General features: G+C 42.0%; 1 long non-coding RNA gene across 2 annotated transcripts in view; it reads right to left on the bottom strand.

The window, feature by feature from the left end:
• Nucleotides 1-11,700, bottom strand: part of LOC123282089 (uncharacterized) — a 40,828-nt gene extending 29,128 nt beyond the window's left edge. Inside the window, exons 1-2 of one of the 2 annotated variants that reach the window (XR_006522029.2) lie at nucleotides 11,571-11,698; nucleotides 9,223-9,325 (exon numbers count right to left, since the gene is read on the bottom strand). This is a non-coding gene — a long non-coding RNA (uncharacterized lncRNA). Of the gene's footprint in view, nucleotides 1-9,222; nucleotides 9,326-11,570 lie in introns of both variants that reach the window. The other variant, XR_011499259.1, reaches the window with a different exon arrangement.
• Nucleotides 11,701-16,603: the final 4,903 nt, after the last annotated feature.

Here is a 16,603-nt window from a genome sequence, read left to right on the forward strand (position 1 = left end):
AAAGGTCAATCTGTGGCAGACTTAAAGCCCGTCTGGAAGCTCTCTTCCTACGGAATTCTGGGGTCTATACAATAAATGAGGTTACCCAGCCTGCTCTAGCTGCCCTGTTTGTAAATGGACTATCTCCTGAGATTAGTAAATTAGGAAAAAGACAGAAAATAGGATGGGAGGCCACTGGTCTGACTGAACTTGTAACCACAGCTGAGTGCTTTGAAAGGACTTTGGAACAAGACCATAAGCAAAGGTCCGCCAAGCTACTGACCGTATAACTACAACAGCTCCAAAGCCAGAGGCCCAAAATAACACCTGAGCCTCATGCACTGCACCCTCCTGGGAGCCAAGCATCAAAATGCCAGCCCAGGGATTGATGTCTCAACTGTAACCAATTGAGACACTGGAAAAAGGATTGTCCTCAAAGATTCTAGTAAATTCTTCAACAAGAACTCAAATGCCCTGGTATCTACCCCCAAAGGTGGGCCCCACATGGACCCCTCCAAGAGCTGAAAGGACTCCCAGGGACTTTCCAGTAAACTGCTCCCAGCAGTCCCCTTAAATAGCCAAGGGGAAACTAAAATTAAAATTAATGGGAAACCTTGCCAAGTTCTGGTAGATACTGGAGCTACACTCTCTACTTTAAACTCCCCTCTCATAGGACAACAAATCCCTTGGAATGAAAAAGAAGTTTCCACAGTGGGGGCGACTAATAAAATTCAGAGAGGGTTTCTCTCTCAACCAGTGCAAATGACTCAGGGACCTTTCATTGGAAAACATCCCTTTTTGCTCCGTGACACAGCTCCACTCAGTCTATTAGGTAGAGATCGCCTTTCTAGATTAAAACTGCTAATACATTTGCCTCCAATGGAGACCTCACCTTAGAATTTCCTGACCAGGGGACAGCCCGGTGGCGCGGCAGCTAAGGGCACACGCTCTGCTTCGGTGGCCTTGGGTTCTCTGGCCCGGATCCCGGGTGCAGACATGGCACCGCTTGGCAAGCCATGCTCTGGTAGGTGTCCCACACGTAAAGTAGAGGAAAACGGGCACGGATGTTAGCTCAGGGCCAGTCTTTGTCAGCAAAAAGAGGAGGATTGGTGGCAGATGTTAGCTCAGGGCTAATCTTCCTCAACCTTAGCCTGATCTTTTAGATTCCTTACAATCTGCCCTTGATATAGAAAAGGAAGAATTCCAGCAAAAAATCCCTAATTTAGCTGAGGTGCCGCAAAATTTGTGGGCTATTTCTTATACTTACATTGGGAGAATAAAAAGTGTAGAACCTATAAAAATTCAGATAGACCTAACGAAACCTCTTCCTAAATTGCTTCAATATCCACTAAAGCCCGAGGCCATACAAGGCTTCATACCAACAGAAGAAGACCTGATCCAGGGGTTAAGTCTGCCCAGTACCAGCCCCTGTAACACGCCCATCTTGCCAGTCTGGAAACCTAATGGGTGAGGATGGCAATTTGTCCACGACTTGAGAGCTGTTAACGAGATAGTTATTCCCTGTTTCGTCTTCGTTCCAAATCCAAACAGCCTTTTGTCACAAGTTCCGCCAGACTTCAAATGGTTCGCTGTCGCAGACCTTTGACCAGCCTTCCCCAGCATCCCTGTAGACCCCAACAGCCAATATCCATCTGCCTTTACTTGGAGCAATCAACAATATACGTGGAAGATCAGGCCTGAAGGGTTCACTAAGGCCCCTTCTTATTTCCCCCAAGGACTCCACCAAGATTTCAGCACCCTCCAGTTCCCTGGGAAATCGACCCTTTGACGGTGTGTCGACAATCTCTCTCTGTGCTCGGTTACCAAGGAGGCATCCATAACAGATTCCATTTATTCGCCACAAGAGTTACCTGAAAAAGGGCATGAAGTCTCCAAGGAAAAATTGCAGTTATCTCTAGACACCGGTCATTACCTAGGTCACAATCTAAGCACTGAAGGAATCCAGCTGTCTCCAAAAAGAATTAAGCTAATCCAAGACTTCCCCAGGCCCACAGGAAGCAACGACTCCGTGGATTTCCAGGCCTGGCTGGCTAATGTCGACTACGGGTTCCTAATTTTTCTCTGTTGGCTTCTCTGCTTTATGAACTCACTAAAATTCCAGTCCTTGATCCTCAGGAAGATAAACATAGGCAGGTCTTTATAAGACTAGAACAAGCACTGTGAGAATCTCCTGACCTATGGTTATCTAACTATTCACAACCTTTCACCTTATTTGTACTAAAAGAGATGAGCAAGCCCTGGGAATGCTCACTCAAGAACATGGTAATAAACACAGGCCTGTCGCCTATTCCAGCACACATCTTGATTCAGTTGCTCTGCTTGTCTCAACCGCCTTAAGGCTATAGCTGCAGCTGCAAAGTCAGTAGAAGCCTCAGCAGATTTAACCCTAGGCAATGACGTTTATTTACAAACTCCACACACCGACCAAAGTCTTCTTAACTCTGAATTCACTCAAGGTTTCTCTACAAGTAGACTAACCTTCTATGGATCCTTCTGCTTTTACCACCTAATCTACATCTTAAATCTTGCAACATTCTTTTGTTTTGTTTGTTTGTGTTTTGAGGAAGATTGGCCCTGAGCTAACACCTGCTGTCAATCCTCCTCCTTTTTTTTTTTTTTTTTTTTTTTTTTGCTGAGGAAGACTGGCCCTGAGCTAATATCATGTTGCAATATTCTTGATCCTGCTACGTTACTACCTCTGCCTATAATGTCAGTCCCATCACCTCAAGGTAATAATGTCCCATTCTGTGACACCACATCCTGATTTATGAGGCACCCCCTTAACTAATCTTGATCTAATTTTTTTTGTTGATGGGTCATACTATAAAATTGAAAAAAGGAATTTCCAATCTGGTTATGCTGTTATTACCTGATATGAACTGCTTGAAAAGAGAAATCCCACTCAGACTAAATCAGCCCAACAAGCAGAGCTCCACGCCTTTACCAGAGCACGTCAGTTGTCAGAAGGACAAATTGTTACTTTTTTATCCTGATAGCTGGTATGACTTTGGGGTAATCCATGATTTGGGTATGTTATAGAAACAAAAGGGGTTTTCCTACGTCCACTGGGGCCCCAATCAAAATTGGACAACAAGTAAACAAACTTCCTACAGCTATTCTACCTTATGAAATTGCTATCATTAAAATCGAGGCTCAGGGGCTGGCCCGGTGGAGCAGCAGTTAAGTTTGCATGTTCTGCTTCGGCGGCCTGGGGTTCACCAGTTCAGATCCCAGGTGTGGACATGGCACCACTTGGCAAGCCATGCCGTGGTAGGCGTCCCATGTATAAAGTAGAGGATGATGGACATGGATGTTAGCTCAGGGCCAGTCTTCCTCAGCAAAAAGAGAAGGATTGGCAGCAGATGCTAGCTCAGGGCTAATCTTCCTCAAAAAAAAAAAAAATTGAAGCTCAATCCAAGTAAGAACAGTGGACTGAGTACAGACCTAGATATGAATGATATTTCACACAGAAAGTCATGAAACCAGAGAATTAGTAAGCATCTCAGTTTAATTTCTAAATAAAACAAGTAACATTTAACACATGACTGCAATTTATAATAATCATCATTAGGAATACAAATTGCAAAATTTCACAACAGGAAACTGTTACTTCAGAAAGATTAATGACACGCTCAAAACATGAGAAAAAATACATTGCAATTCACATAACTTTATCATAGCAGCCAAATGCAACACTATTGAATGGCATGTTTTTAATAATGAGAGACCTATAGGAACATGTCACTGAGAATAAAAACACATGGTGTTTGCTTTTCCCCCTGCTTTTGTGTTTTGGGAAAGAAAGGATGATTAAGAGAGGTGAGAATTATAAATCTTCTTAAGGCAGGCAGGACACCTCCATAATGATAATGGCTAACCTTTAGAACTCTTACTATGGGTCAAGTGCTGTTATAAGCTTTTCAGCATAGTAATTCATTTAATCCTTACAATCTACCTTCGAAGCAACTACTATTATTATTATTTCTTTTTTTACACTTTGGGAAACTGAGGCACAGAAACCTTAAGTATAAGGTCATACAGTTTGTTCAAGTTGGAAGTGGCCAAAGTTGAACTTTAAAGTCCAATGTCTCCATTTCTATCCTGAAGAAAAATAAAACAGGAACATTGTTTAAGAAGATGCATAAATAAGTTTTTAAGGTGATGGTAATAATATATTCATCCATCATTAAAGACTCAGGAGGACTTTAGTAGTTCTGACTGTCCAGCCCAGGTGCAATATTATCAACTAACAGTAACGTTTTTACCTCTTCGATAGATGATATAAAGTAGTGCTAATAGAGGCTTGGAATACTGCTTTATTAACAGGAAATACTGTAATCATTTTCACCTTATCAAATAGAAATAATAAAATGTTTTATGCATCAAAAAAAAAATTGAGGCTCACACTAAAAACACCAAATCTGAATATCAGGAAAATGCCCTAGCTGGCTTTCATGCAAAAGCCGCAGCAACAGAATCTATAAAGGAAGCAGCATATACGGATGAAGTCCACGCTGCTTCTGAAAAAAATGACCCCTTGTTGCCATACTTTTGCCATCTTGATGTCCTTGGCAACAGTCTGCTCCTGAATCAGAGAAATTAAGATGGTTGTAAATTAACCAAACAGTCAAGGCGACAGGAAACCCAAGACAGCCGCTTGGCTCTTCCCGGCTCTCTGGCAAATCCAATTTTTTGTTTTTTTGCATTCCTTCACCCACCATAGTGCATTTAAGATGACTCAAGCTATGAATAAACACTGGTGGGAAGCCTTCTATAATATTACAAAAACAGTTTACCACCAATGTCTGACCTGTCAGGTTCATAATCCAGGAAAAATTATTTTTGTCCCCTGGGGACTCAAACCACCTCCATCTGGACCCTTTGAGCACCTGCAACTAGAACTTCCTTCAACTGCCACCTAGTATGGGTTATTAATATGTTCTTGTTACTGTATGTGTGTTTTCCGGGTGGGTTGAAGCCTTCCCCTGCCACAAGCCTGATGCCCTCACAGTGGCAAAGAAACTGTTAGAAAATATGTTTTCTACTTAGGATATCCCTTCCACAATCTCCAGTGCTTAAGGCACCCACTTCACTGGGAAAATCATATGAACCTTAGCAAAAACCTTCCCCATTTCTCGGAATTACCACTGTTCCTATCACCCTCAATCCTCAGGCAAGGTTGAAAGAACTAATGGGATCCTCAAACTCTCAAAATCTCTAAACTCTCTGAAACTACTGGACCCCCTTGGCCTAAGGCACTGCTCTGGCCTTGCTGACTGTTTGCAGTACCCGCTTTGGAAACATAATCTCCCCCCACATGAGAGAGTCACTGGGAGACCAACGTCTATTGGTATACAACTTTCTGCTGATCCCTTGTTATCTCACGCTAGTATGACCAGCTACTGTAAGTCTTCAATGCCTTATGCTTAAAGCCTAGGCTCAGCAGGTGAGAGAAACTTTCCCAGATCCCAATTCAAAGGATCCTGTTGGTCACAGTCTGGAGCCTGGTAACTGGGTATTCTGGAAACATCATCAGAGGAGGATAGCCATCAAACCCCATTGGAAGGGGCCTTTCCAAGTGCTCCTGACCACTGACACTTGCAAAATTAGAAGGCATTGATCCTTGGGTATACATCTCACGGCTAAAGAAAGCTCCACCTTACATCTGGTTCTGTGCAGATGCTGGAGACCTCCGAATCAAATTGACGAGAAAGAGAAGTAGCTGACATGGATGTAGACTGCTTCCGCCCAAGATGCCAGATGCAGACCTTATACTTTAACCAAACGTGAAAACCTCTCTTCTTCTCTTATTTTCCTTTACTCTGGCACAGGAGCGATGACACCATCATCTATCTCTCCTAGGTCATTGCTAAGGGGATAACATTTCTGACTGCTGGATTTGTCATCAAAAACTCTGATCTGGCGACTGGCCTTGTGGTGTAGCAGTTAAGTTCATGTGTTCCGCTTTGGCGGCCCAGGAGTTCACCAGTTCAGATCCTGGGTGCAGACCTATGCATCATTCATCAAGCCATGCTGTGACAGGCGTCTCACATATAAAATAGAGGAAAGTGGACACAGATGTTAGCTCAGGGCTAATCTTCCTCAAAAAGAAAAGAAAAGAAAAGAAAAAACCCCTCTGGTCTGTCTATGATGTTAGAGATGCCCTGGTCCTCTCTGTGACCAACTTTTCTTCTATTCCCAATGTCACCATGAATTACAATCGGTCCTCTTAGAAGTAACTTACAAAGTCCAACTTTTACGGCCAGAACATCCAGTGCCTTGTTTTTACTTTTTCCTGATTATAACCATACTTGCCCAATTAGACACAAATACTTACGCAAATTGTAGTACATTTGCACCCCACCTTCTTACCATTATCTAAATCAGATCTGCCCTCAATCACAAAAAGATCTCACCAGAAGCACCCATCTTTGCAAAGAATTTGGAACAACTTTTTATTTCAGGCTAGGAGATTTACTTCCCAAATGCGCTGAAAACCTTACTGACCCCTGGCTTGAAGGGGCAAAATGCAACAACTCCTGCAAATGAGTCCATTCACAACACCACGTTAGCGGGAGCAGTGTGTGCCCCGAAAGGAGTTACCTTTGTCAGTGGCGGTGGTCATTCTCCTTGGGCCTATGCATGTCTAGATGGCTGGCCCATAACCAGGCAATGCATCCTGGGTTATCTAACTGTGCCGCTAACCGTTCACAAACAAACTGAGACACCTCACTCACCAATTCCCCGGAATTTACACCATCGAGTTAGAAAGGACCCACCACGGGGCTTTCGTGAGTGAGGACCTGCTTCCTCTGGTGAGTCCTGTATTTCCCTGGGTAAGAGGGAGTAAAAATGAGGCTATGATTAGGAATCTCTCCTTCACTCTTCAAAATATTGCGGAATTTTCTACAAAAGTGATAGTTGCCTAACAAAAATCCTTGGACTCTCTGGCCAAGACTGTTCTTGATAATAGGATAGGCCTTGATTTCCTTTTAGCTGAACAAGGGGGTGTCTGTGCTGCGGCCAACACCACCTACTGCCCCTGGATTAACACTTCTGGGGAAGTTGAAACTCAGCCACACAAACTCGCTGAACAAGCCACTTGCCTTAAGAAAGCGACTCCTTCAGTGGGGTCTTTCTTTGACTTATTTGATTTTGGTTGGTTTGGGTCTTGGGCACCATGGTTTGAAGTGCACTCCAGACATTGGGAATTATCTTGCTTACAATATTCACTGTAGCCTCCCTGGTGCGCTGGTGCACTCTCGAAAGCTTTAAATGCATGTCTGCGGCCACAAGTCACCAAGCAAATGATCTCCCAAAATGGATTATCCAAAAAGGAACCAAGAGAATGACGGACTTAGAAAATGTGAACCTGAAGTCGAGAGCTGTGAATATCATCGAGATTCAGCAGAAAACTTCCCACCCTGTGAATAGCACACAGAGGATCAACAAAAGCTGCGAGGACTTCAGAGCGGTAGCTGGGTAAGTGCTAATGCCTTAAAGTTTGCCCATGCCTCTCAGTGAAGATAAGAGTCTGATCACAAGGGGAATTGTTTAAAAAAAGAGACAACAGGCCCAAAATAGAGCTACTTGTGTTAAGCCCATGTCGCCAAACCAAGACTTAATGTCTAACCTAATTGCAGTTTCGGCCTCTCCCAGGAATGTAATCTTAACCCATAGAGTCTGGAATTTCCTGGTCCACACTAGAGAGGTAATCTGCCTGATAGACTCCCGCCATCTCCCAAAGGAAGTGACCTTGCCTGAAACAATCCACTCTTTTCTGGTCACTTTCTTGTCCCGTGCCCTCCTGCCTATAAGTCTTTCATTTTGTACAGCTCTTCGGAGCTTCTTTCTGTTTGCTGGATGAGATGCTGCCTGGTTTATGAATCACTGAATAAAGCCAAGGAGATCTTTACATTTCACTAAGTCGAATTTTGTTTTTTGACACTAAGCATAGCTCCACAGTCCTTCACACTGTATTTCTGAAATCCTCTTGTCTTCTTTTTAAGACCTGACTAAGAAAGCTATATTGATGGATGTATGAAAGACTTTAAACTTCTTCATATGGCTGACTACTTTAGTGAGAAAAAAAGACCATCACGGATGCAAAGCAAGGACAAAGACTTTCTATTGGAGTGGTCATTTCACGTCAAAATTATCTTAAATATTTCAGAGGGAATTATAGTTTAAAAGATCAAACATCACATGGACAAGAGATTATCTTTGTTATCACTTACCAACCTGGTCTATAAATAGCAGTGGGTCATTTATCTATACCTGGCCCAACAATAGTCACCTTTGAAATCCTGAGGGTCCAATTAAAATGCTCCTCTGTTATATCCTTCCTGATGCCCCTTTGCCCTCCCAGCCACCCACAAACACGCAGGTGTGGTCCACCTAAACACAGCAGCCCCCTCTGTATGCCTGTCTGTGGCAATCTGTCTCATAATCTAAACTTCTGTGTACAATCCCAAGTCACTTGCTCTTTGAGGACAAAGGCTATGTCTTACTCTTTTTGTTTTGCATCTTCCACTGTGCCTACCATTGTGGCTGGCACATCAAAAAAGAAATTAAATATTTGCTGAATTTCTTTTTTTTTTTTTTGAGGAAGATTAGCCCTGAGCTAACTACTGCCAATCCTCCTCTTTTTGCTGAGGAAGACTGGCCCTGAGCTAACATCCACGCCCATCTTCCTCTACTTTATACGTGAGACGCCTACCACAGCATGGCTTTTGCCAAGCAGTGCCATGTGCGCATGCAGGATCTGAACTGGTGAACCCTGGGCCGCTGAGAAGAGGAATGTGTGAACTTAACCGCTGCACCATTGGGCCGACCCCTTGCTGAATTTAACTAGATTTGAATGTCTCCACAAAATTCCATTGTCCCAAGATTATCTTCCTCATAATGGTTTTTAGTAGTTATTATTTTCACCTCTAAATTATTGCAAAAGGGGGAAAGATTTAGATGAGATTTGCTAACATAGATGACATTTGCCTTTGTTGTCTTCCAGACATATTTTATAAACTCTTTCCCCCAGATGCCCTGTTCTACCACGGAACCCCCATCTTGGCACCATTGGACTTGCTCAGGGCCATCAGAGTCTGTGATTTTTATGTTTATTTATTTGTTTCAAATTTCTTTTTACTGACTTTTCATTACATGATAAATAATGTGCTTATTAAAGAAAAATTTAAAAATACAGATAAGCAAAATAAAAATTACCTGTGGATCCACTCTTTAGATGGGATGATGTGGTATCTCCTTCATATGTATAAATAATGAGTTTTGTTTGCTTGTTTTCTTGAACGAAATTGTCAGATACCCTCTGTATAGAGAGAGACAGAAATTCACCCGGAAGCAGATCTGCTTTGCCCTGTGAAGGTCACTCCAGTGGCCTTTTTAGTTTTTCAATAATAAGGTTTGGTAAAATCTCTTGGTCCTGAGTTCAGAGTTTAAGTAGATCTCTCTTCTTTGATTTAGCAAAGCTGACTCTCTCTCCCAAACCCTCTCCATTGATAGCAGTATGTAGAGTTTTGGGGAAAGTGGTGGACCAATTGAGAAGCCTGGTGTTTTTTTTGGGTTTGGAATGGCCTAGTCATCCATTCACTGCTCCTTGAAGGTCAGTGTTAGAGAGGCCAGTGGGAGAGGATCAAGGTAGCCCCAGAAAAGAGCCAGGAGTACAGAAGAGCAAAGAAATTCCTTAAATAAAATAAACTTGAGGAGGATGCAAGTCCAGGTTGGAAACCCAATCTCAGCACATGGGTATTGTGGGAAAATGCATATGCAACCCTGCATGTGGTTGCTATTTGAAACAACTCCAGGAGTAGTCACCTCGGCAATTTGTGCTGTGAGGAGTAATGGCTAAGTAGAAGAATGTTCATTAAGAGACGTTGTTAGCATCCAATGTGGGGTACATCTGAGGCTTGGGCAGAAATCTGGACCAATGGGGTCATCCCCAAAATGGTAGAGAACCATTTTCTGCCAAATCGTAGTTGGTAGGCCTTTGGTTATGACATGGTGAGGCTGCAAGAAGCAGTGGGACAGGGCATGGGGTGGGGAGAGGCACTATGGAGTCTCTAATTGCCCCTCTGCCTGGCATGGAAGCAACTGTGGGGGGCAGAGGGGGTCATGCGCATGCACATGTAGTTGGTACTTAATAAACTGGAGAATTTGAACACTTGGAGGTGAGAAGAATCGTTAAGAAGATGTTCTTAGTCTGCCTGAAAGTGAAGCATGTAGGTGTTGAAACAATCAACCATATGAATGTGACAAGATTATATTTGTGCCCCAAAGTGGAGAAGCAAGTTATACCAGGTGTGACTGTGCCTGTGTATGTACGTGTAATCTTTATTGAGGGCAGCACATTAACTGGTCTTCATCAATTTAGTTCAGGAAACTTCAGTCATGGATGTCAGAGCAAAGCAAAGGTTTTTTTCTGAGTGAATGGCCTTTGTGATCGACCTCTTTAAGTATCCAGCTATTTCACTGATATGTCAGGCCAGTTCTGTTCCATCTCACAATTGGTTGGATAGAATCAGGAGAAAGGCCTACAAAAAGAAATTGGAAAGAGCAAGGAGAATGACCGAGAACAAGGAGCCCCTAGAGTCGGGTAACTTCTGATAGTTCCCAAAGCCACAAAGCCCCAGAGTCTTTCCAGCCCAACCCCCACCCTCTGCCATATGTCATTGGCCTGGTAACAATTGAAGCCTCTTCTCAGTCACAAGTTTTTTGTTTTCAGTTTTTCATTTTTGCTAAAATTTAAAAACTTTTAAATGAAAACTTCCCAAAGTAAACAGAATTAGAAAGAACAGTATAATTAACTCCCAAGTACCCATCACTCAGGTTCAAGAATTATCAACGAGGGGCTGGCCTGGTGGCGCAGCAGTTAAGTTCGCATGTTCCAATTCTCGGCAGCCTGGGGTTCACCAGTTCCAATCCCAGGTGTGGACATGGTACCGCTTGTCAAGCCATGCTGTGGTAGGCGTCCCACATATAAAGTAGAGGAAGGTGGGCATGGATGTTAACTCAGGGCCAGTCTTCCTCAGCAAAAAGAGGAGGACTGGCAGTAGTTAGCTCAGAGCTAATCCTCCTCAAAAAAAACAAAGAGCATTTTGGGGCCAGCCTGGTGGTGCAGCAGTTAAGTGCACACGTTCTGCCTTGGCGGCTCTGGGGTTCACTGGTTTGGATCCCCGGTATGGACCTACACACCGCTTGTAAAGCCATGCTGTGGCAGGCATCCCACATGTAAAGTAGAGGAAGATGGGCACGGATGTTAGCTCAGGGCCAGTCTCCCTCAGCAAAAAGAGGAGCATTGGCAGCAGATGTTAGCTCAGGGCTAATCTTCCTCAAAAACAAAAAACGAATTATCAATGATGTTTCATCTATACTACCATCTACTCCAAAAATTATTTTGAAGCAAATCTCAGACATTACAACATTTTGATAGATGATAGGTAGATAGATAGATAGGTAGATAGTTTGATCCATCTTAAAAGCAAGGTATGTTAGTCTGTTCAGGGTGCCATACAGAAGACCACAGTGGCTTAAACAATAGAAATTTATTTTCTCACAGTTCTGGAGGCAGGAAGTCCAAGATCAAAGTGCTGGCAGGTTGATTTCTGGTGAGACCTTTCCTCCTGGCTTGCAGATGGCTGCCTTCTAGCTGCGTCCTCACACGCCCTTTCCTCCGTGCTTCTGCACTCCTGGTGTCTCTTCCTCGTCTTATAAGGACATCTGTCCTATTGGATTAGGACTCCACCCTTATGACTTCATTTAATCTTAATTACCTCCTTAAAGGCCCTACCTCCAAATACAGCCTCATGGAAGTCAGGGCTCCAACATATGGATTTAGGGAGACACAGTTCAGTCCAAAACACAGGATTTTTAAAAATATAAACACAATATCATCACACCTAAAAATAGTAACAATATCAAACATTTAGTCGAAGTTCAACTTTTCCCAATTGTCTTATAAATTTTTTTTATGATAGCATCAAGTCCTTTTTTTTAAGGTTTTTTGGCACCTGAGCTAACATCTGTTGCCAATCTTTTTTTTTTTTTCTTTCTTCTTCTCTCCAAAGCCCCTCAGTACATAGTCATATATTGTAGTTGCAGGTCCCTCCAGTTGTGCTACATGGGATGCCGCCTCAGCATGGCCGGATGAGTGGTACCATGTCCGCCCCCAGGATCTGAACCGGCGAAACCCTGGGCCGCAAAGCGGAGCCAGAGAACTTAACCACTCAGCCATGGGGCCGGCCCCAATAGAATCACAGTTTTATCTTATTGATAGTCTATGGGAATATCTTGCTTTTACCTCTAAAAATCCGTCAATAAGTGTGCTTTTATTGACCACTTACCATGCACTCAGCATTGTTGTAAACACAATGAGCAGCTAAGTGTCCAAGTTGGGAAACAGTAAGCAAGAGGTCAAGAAGGTAGGATGGGGCCAGATTACAGAGGATATTAAAAATTATAGCAAAGGAGTATAAACTTGATTCGGTTGGAAATGGAGATTCTTTGAAGATTTTTGAGCTTTGAGGTGGCAAGAGGAACTTCAGCTTCTCCAGTGAATGGCCACATGACAGTGACAATTTGCGTTACCTCTCATAATGCCTGACTCCTAGGATGATTGAAACATCAAGTAAAATAATAAAAATTCCACACAACTTTAGTTGTGAGGATGAAAGTATAAGGATTTTATTTAGTTTATAGAAACTTGCCTTTATAGTCAATTAATTATAATACAGATATTCTGCAAAGTAAGGGATATATATAACTATATTTCAATAGTTAATAAGAGATTTTAATTAAAGATTTTAAAATGGTAAAATAACCATATTCATAATATAAATAAAAGCATCCTTAATGGCCAGGAAAGATAGAGTAAGAGAAATTAACCTTGAAGACTTTTAAACTTGCTTTTAACTCTTTTAATTATATAAGTCTTAACCAATACTGTAAGAGCTAAGTATACAAACAAATGCTATATAAAGGAAATTTGACTCTAGTTATTTTTAACTAAGTAGATTATAAAATAAACCTAAGTCCTCATTAGAGGCCAAGTTTTTGCAAAGACATGAAAATTGAGCTGTGGTTGGCAGAGACATAAGTGATAGAATTTTGAAACACTTGTAATCTGTGAGTCAGTACCTCTGGAATGTTGGAGAAGGAAGAATGGCAGTACTCAGTCCAAGAGGACACAAAGGCATGTGTTCTGTGAGCTGTTCCAAGTCTATTTTAGCAAGTGCACATGTCTCCAAAATGAAAAATACTCTCCAAATGGTCAACTGGCATCTGGATATATAGGGTTCTGTTTTTTCAAAGTCTTTTAAAATAATTGTAAATCCAATTAGACTCTCCAAAATCTTTAGTAAAAGGAATAGCTGTCAAAATTTAGAAAGGAATTTAAGGAAAAGGCTATATCTGGACTAGAATTTATCATTATAAATATTGTTGTTATCTGTTTTCAGTATTATTAAATCAGGATATTCCACACAAACACATCATTCCGATTACTAAAAAAAACAGAAAATAGCATACAAACTATTTGTGTTTTGTTTGGTGAGTCACCAGATGGACTCTCAAGACTCAATGACACGTTATACTTAGGGCTGAAATTTATTGCAGCGAAGGATACCGAGCAAAAGCAGCAGGAAATCGATGTGCATCGGTGTTGTCTAGAGAGGTCCAGCACAGGCTTCTGATGTTCTTCCTCGTGCAAGGCCACACAGAAGGACTTTCTCTCTGGCAGATCTATCTGGGGTATATGTGGAATGTCTCTGCCCAGGGAAGTCGACTGGAATCTCAGAATCTGTGGCGTTTGTAGGGGGCGGGTCACATAGGTACATTCTGCTACATAACCAACCATGATAACCGAGATCAAGACTCCAACAATGAAGGCAGGTGCACATCATCACTCTTGAGATTTGTGCGAAGCAACTCGACAAGCCAGTACCGCATGGTCCATTGCTCCAAGTGTATATAACAAAATTATCCATCACTAACATAAAGAAGATCCCAGGGGCCACCTTCCTAGGTGTCGGCCAAGGGTCGATGATGATTCCCTTGCAGACATGGAAGGAATAAACACACAGACCTTTTGGGATAACTCTTTCATCAATGATATTTTGGAATGAACCAAAGAGAGCAGCCTTGCAAATGGTATTACTCCTAGAGCATGCCTTGTATGTTGCACCACTCTTCCTTTCCCAAAGTTTCTCCCCCAGGAAGACTCTTCCACTTCCTCTCCTGTCCTCATTTCTAAATCCCACGTGCCCTTCAAACTCCCAAAGCATTGGTTAATTACCCAGGGACCCCAACTGGTAGCCATCATTTGTGCAGTCAGGACCAGCTACATAATCTGTAGGGTCTGGTGAAAAATGAAAATAGTGGGCTTATTGTTCATAAATTATTAAGAATTTCAAGACAGTGACACCAAAACATTAAGCCAAGAGTGAAGCCAGCACAGAGCCCTGTGGAACTACACAGGTTGCACACCCATGAAGCCAGTCTTGAATGCAATAATTATCTTCTAAAGGTTTGCCTCTCCCAAGAGACCAAATTATTGATTAAAAGATGACTTGATAAGCCTATAGTCAGATGAAGAAGATTGGGTGTTACTGAGAAGCCATTTGTGCCCCTTTAACCTAGCATGGTGGGTTTTCTACTGGTGTATGTTAGATACTTAAGGGACAGTGGAAACTCATAGTTACAGGAAACAGATTGGTGTTTACCAGAGGGAAGGGGGATAAGGGTGGGTGAAATGGGCAAAGGTGGCCAATTGTATGGTGATGGACGGTAAGTAAACTTTTGGTGGTGATAACTTTGTAGTGTACACAGATGTCAAACTGTAATGCTGTACACCAGAAACCTATATAATGCTATATACTATTTTTTACCTCAATTAAAAGAAAAAGTCAGATCACTTCTAGTTCTGCCCCTCACTGACAGAATGACTTTGGAAAGTCACTTACCCTCCTAGACTCCATTTCCTCCTCAATAAAACAAGAATGATAATGATACTGAATTTATGGGGCAATTATGAATATTGAAGGAAAGAATGTACACAAGGCACTTTGTAAACTGAAGTACTATGTAATGTTATTAGCCTTCTCTCTGGAGATATCTGCATCTAGATAACAGATACTAGTCTATTATTTCCCCTTCCCTGGATAGTACTGGAGACACACTGGCAGATACTTTCCCAACTTTTTTTTCCCAGATGCTAATGCTTCTGTCATTACAGCATTACAACATAACCTCGTATTATGTTTCCCCAAGTCACAAAATACATTTATAATTATAGTTGATATTTCCGGGGAGACTGATACATTCATGTCATCCAGGTTAAGTAACTTCTATGGATGGCTAATCTTATGCACTTTATGTTTTGTTCCAATTAACTTTAAATAAAGAGAGTGTCATTTTCAAAACTTGTCCCTAAATCGTGGGTCTGTCACAGTGTATAATACCTGCAGTCACCTATGCACAGAATACATTTTGCTTTTTTTAATCCCTGTTTCTTAATTACTGCTGCACGAACATAAGGATCTTAATAAATATTTGCTAAATGAACGAATTAGTGAAAGAATAAATGAAGGGAAGAGAGGGTCATCATCTGGAGATACCAAAGGATTAAATGTTAAAACTTGTTTATGATCACCAAACATCATTTCTTTGATGCCAGAAATAATAGTTCTCTTAGTTGCTACCTAAAGACTTCAGACATGTGGAAGTATATCCCAGGTGGCTTCAAGACCTGATCCCAGGGAAGATGCAGTCCTAGCGAGAGCAGCTTCCTGGGCTGATATGGAATAGAATGGAATGAGCTGAGCCACTGAGCAGTCCACACACACCAGGCTTCCCTGGATGGGAAAAGAGCTCCAGCCTTGGGGTCTGAGTCTGTTTCAGTGTGGTCAAAGGGGTCATCCCAGGGCCAGATCTGGAAGTTTGTGGTCCTTTCACCTCCTGACTTTCCTCCTTACTCTACATCCTCCCCATTTTCTTCCCTACACTATGTAACAAACACACAGTCAGGGCCACTGTTGATCTATTCTGGGCCAGATTCAAACCATGAGTCATCTCCAGGTCTGTTCCCATTCCCACGGAACACTGAGGAGTTGAACCAGTCCTCTTAGAAGAAGTATAGCACGGACCTGCATCCTTGCCTCTGAAAGACTGGGTTAGCCTTTGGAGGTGGTTTGAAGGAAAGAAACAAATGGTTTCCATTTCCAAACCTCTATTTCATGTATATATTTGGCCCAGTGTGTAATAAAGACTCAATAAACGTTGAGAAGCTGAGTAGAACTCCCACTCTAGTCAACTCACAGAAATGGAGAGCTCACAAGTTCAGAATGTGACTGTGATCCCCCAAGTAAGTCACTTCGCTTGAACATTTGGAGACTACCCAAGAAATTCCAATAAAAGTCAACGTTTGCTCTAAAAATGGAAGTGTTAAATTTTTAATGTTATAAAAAAACAGGTGAATGAGTCAGAGCATTCAGCCTTTAGGATGATTAAGAAACCCAAAATTATTAGAACACTAAGCCTTTACATGAGAATTGAGAATCCTCTGCAAAATCTTTGAGCAAGTTAAAATCTTCAT

This window comes from Equus asinus, chromosome 29, assembly GCF_041296235.1.
Source record: "Equus asinus isolate D_3611 breed Donkey chromosome 29, EquAss-T2T_v2, whole genome shotgun sequence".
Taxonomy (NCBI): Eukaryota; Metazoa; Chordata; class Mammalia; order Perissodactyla; family Equidae; genus Equus; species Equus asinus.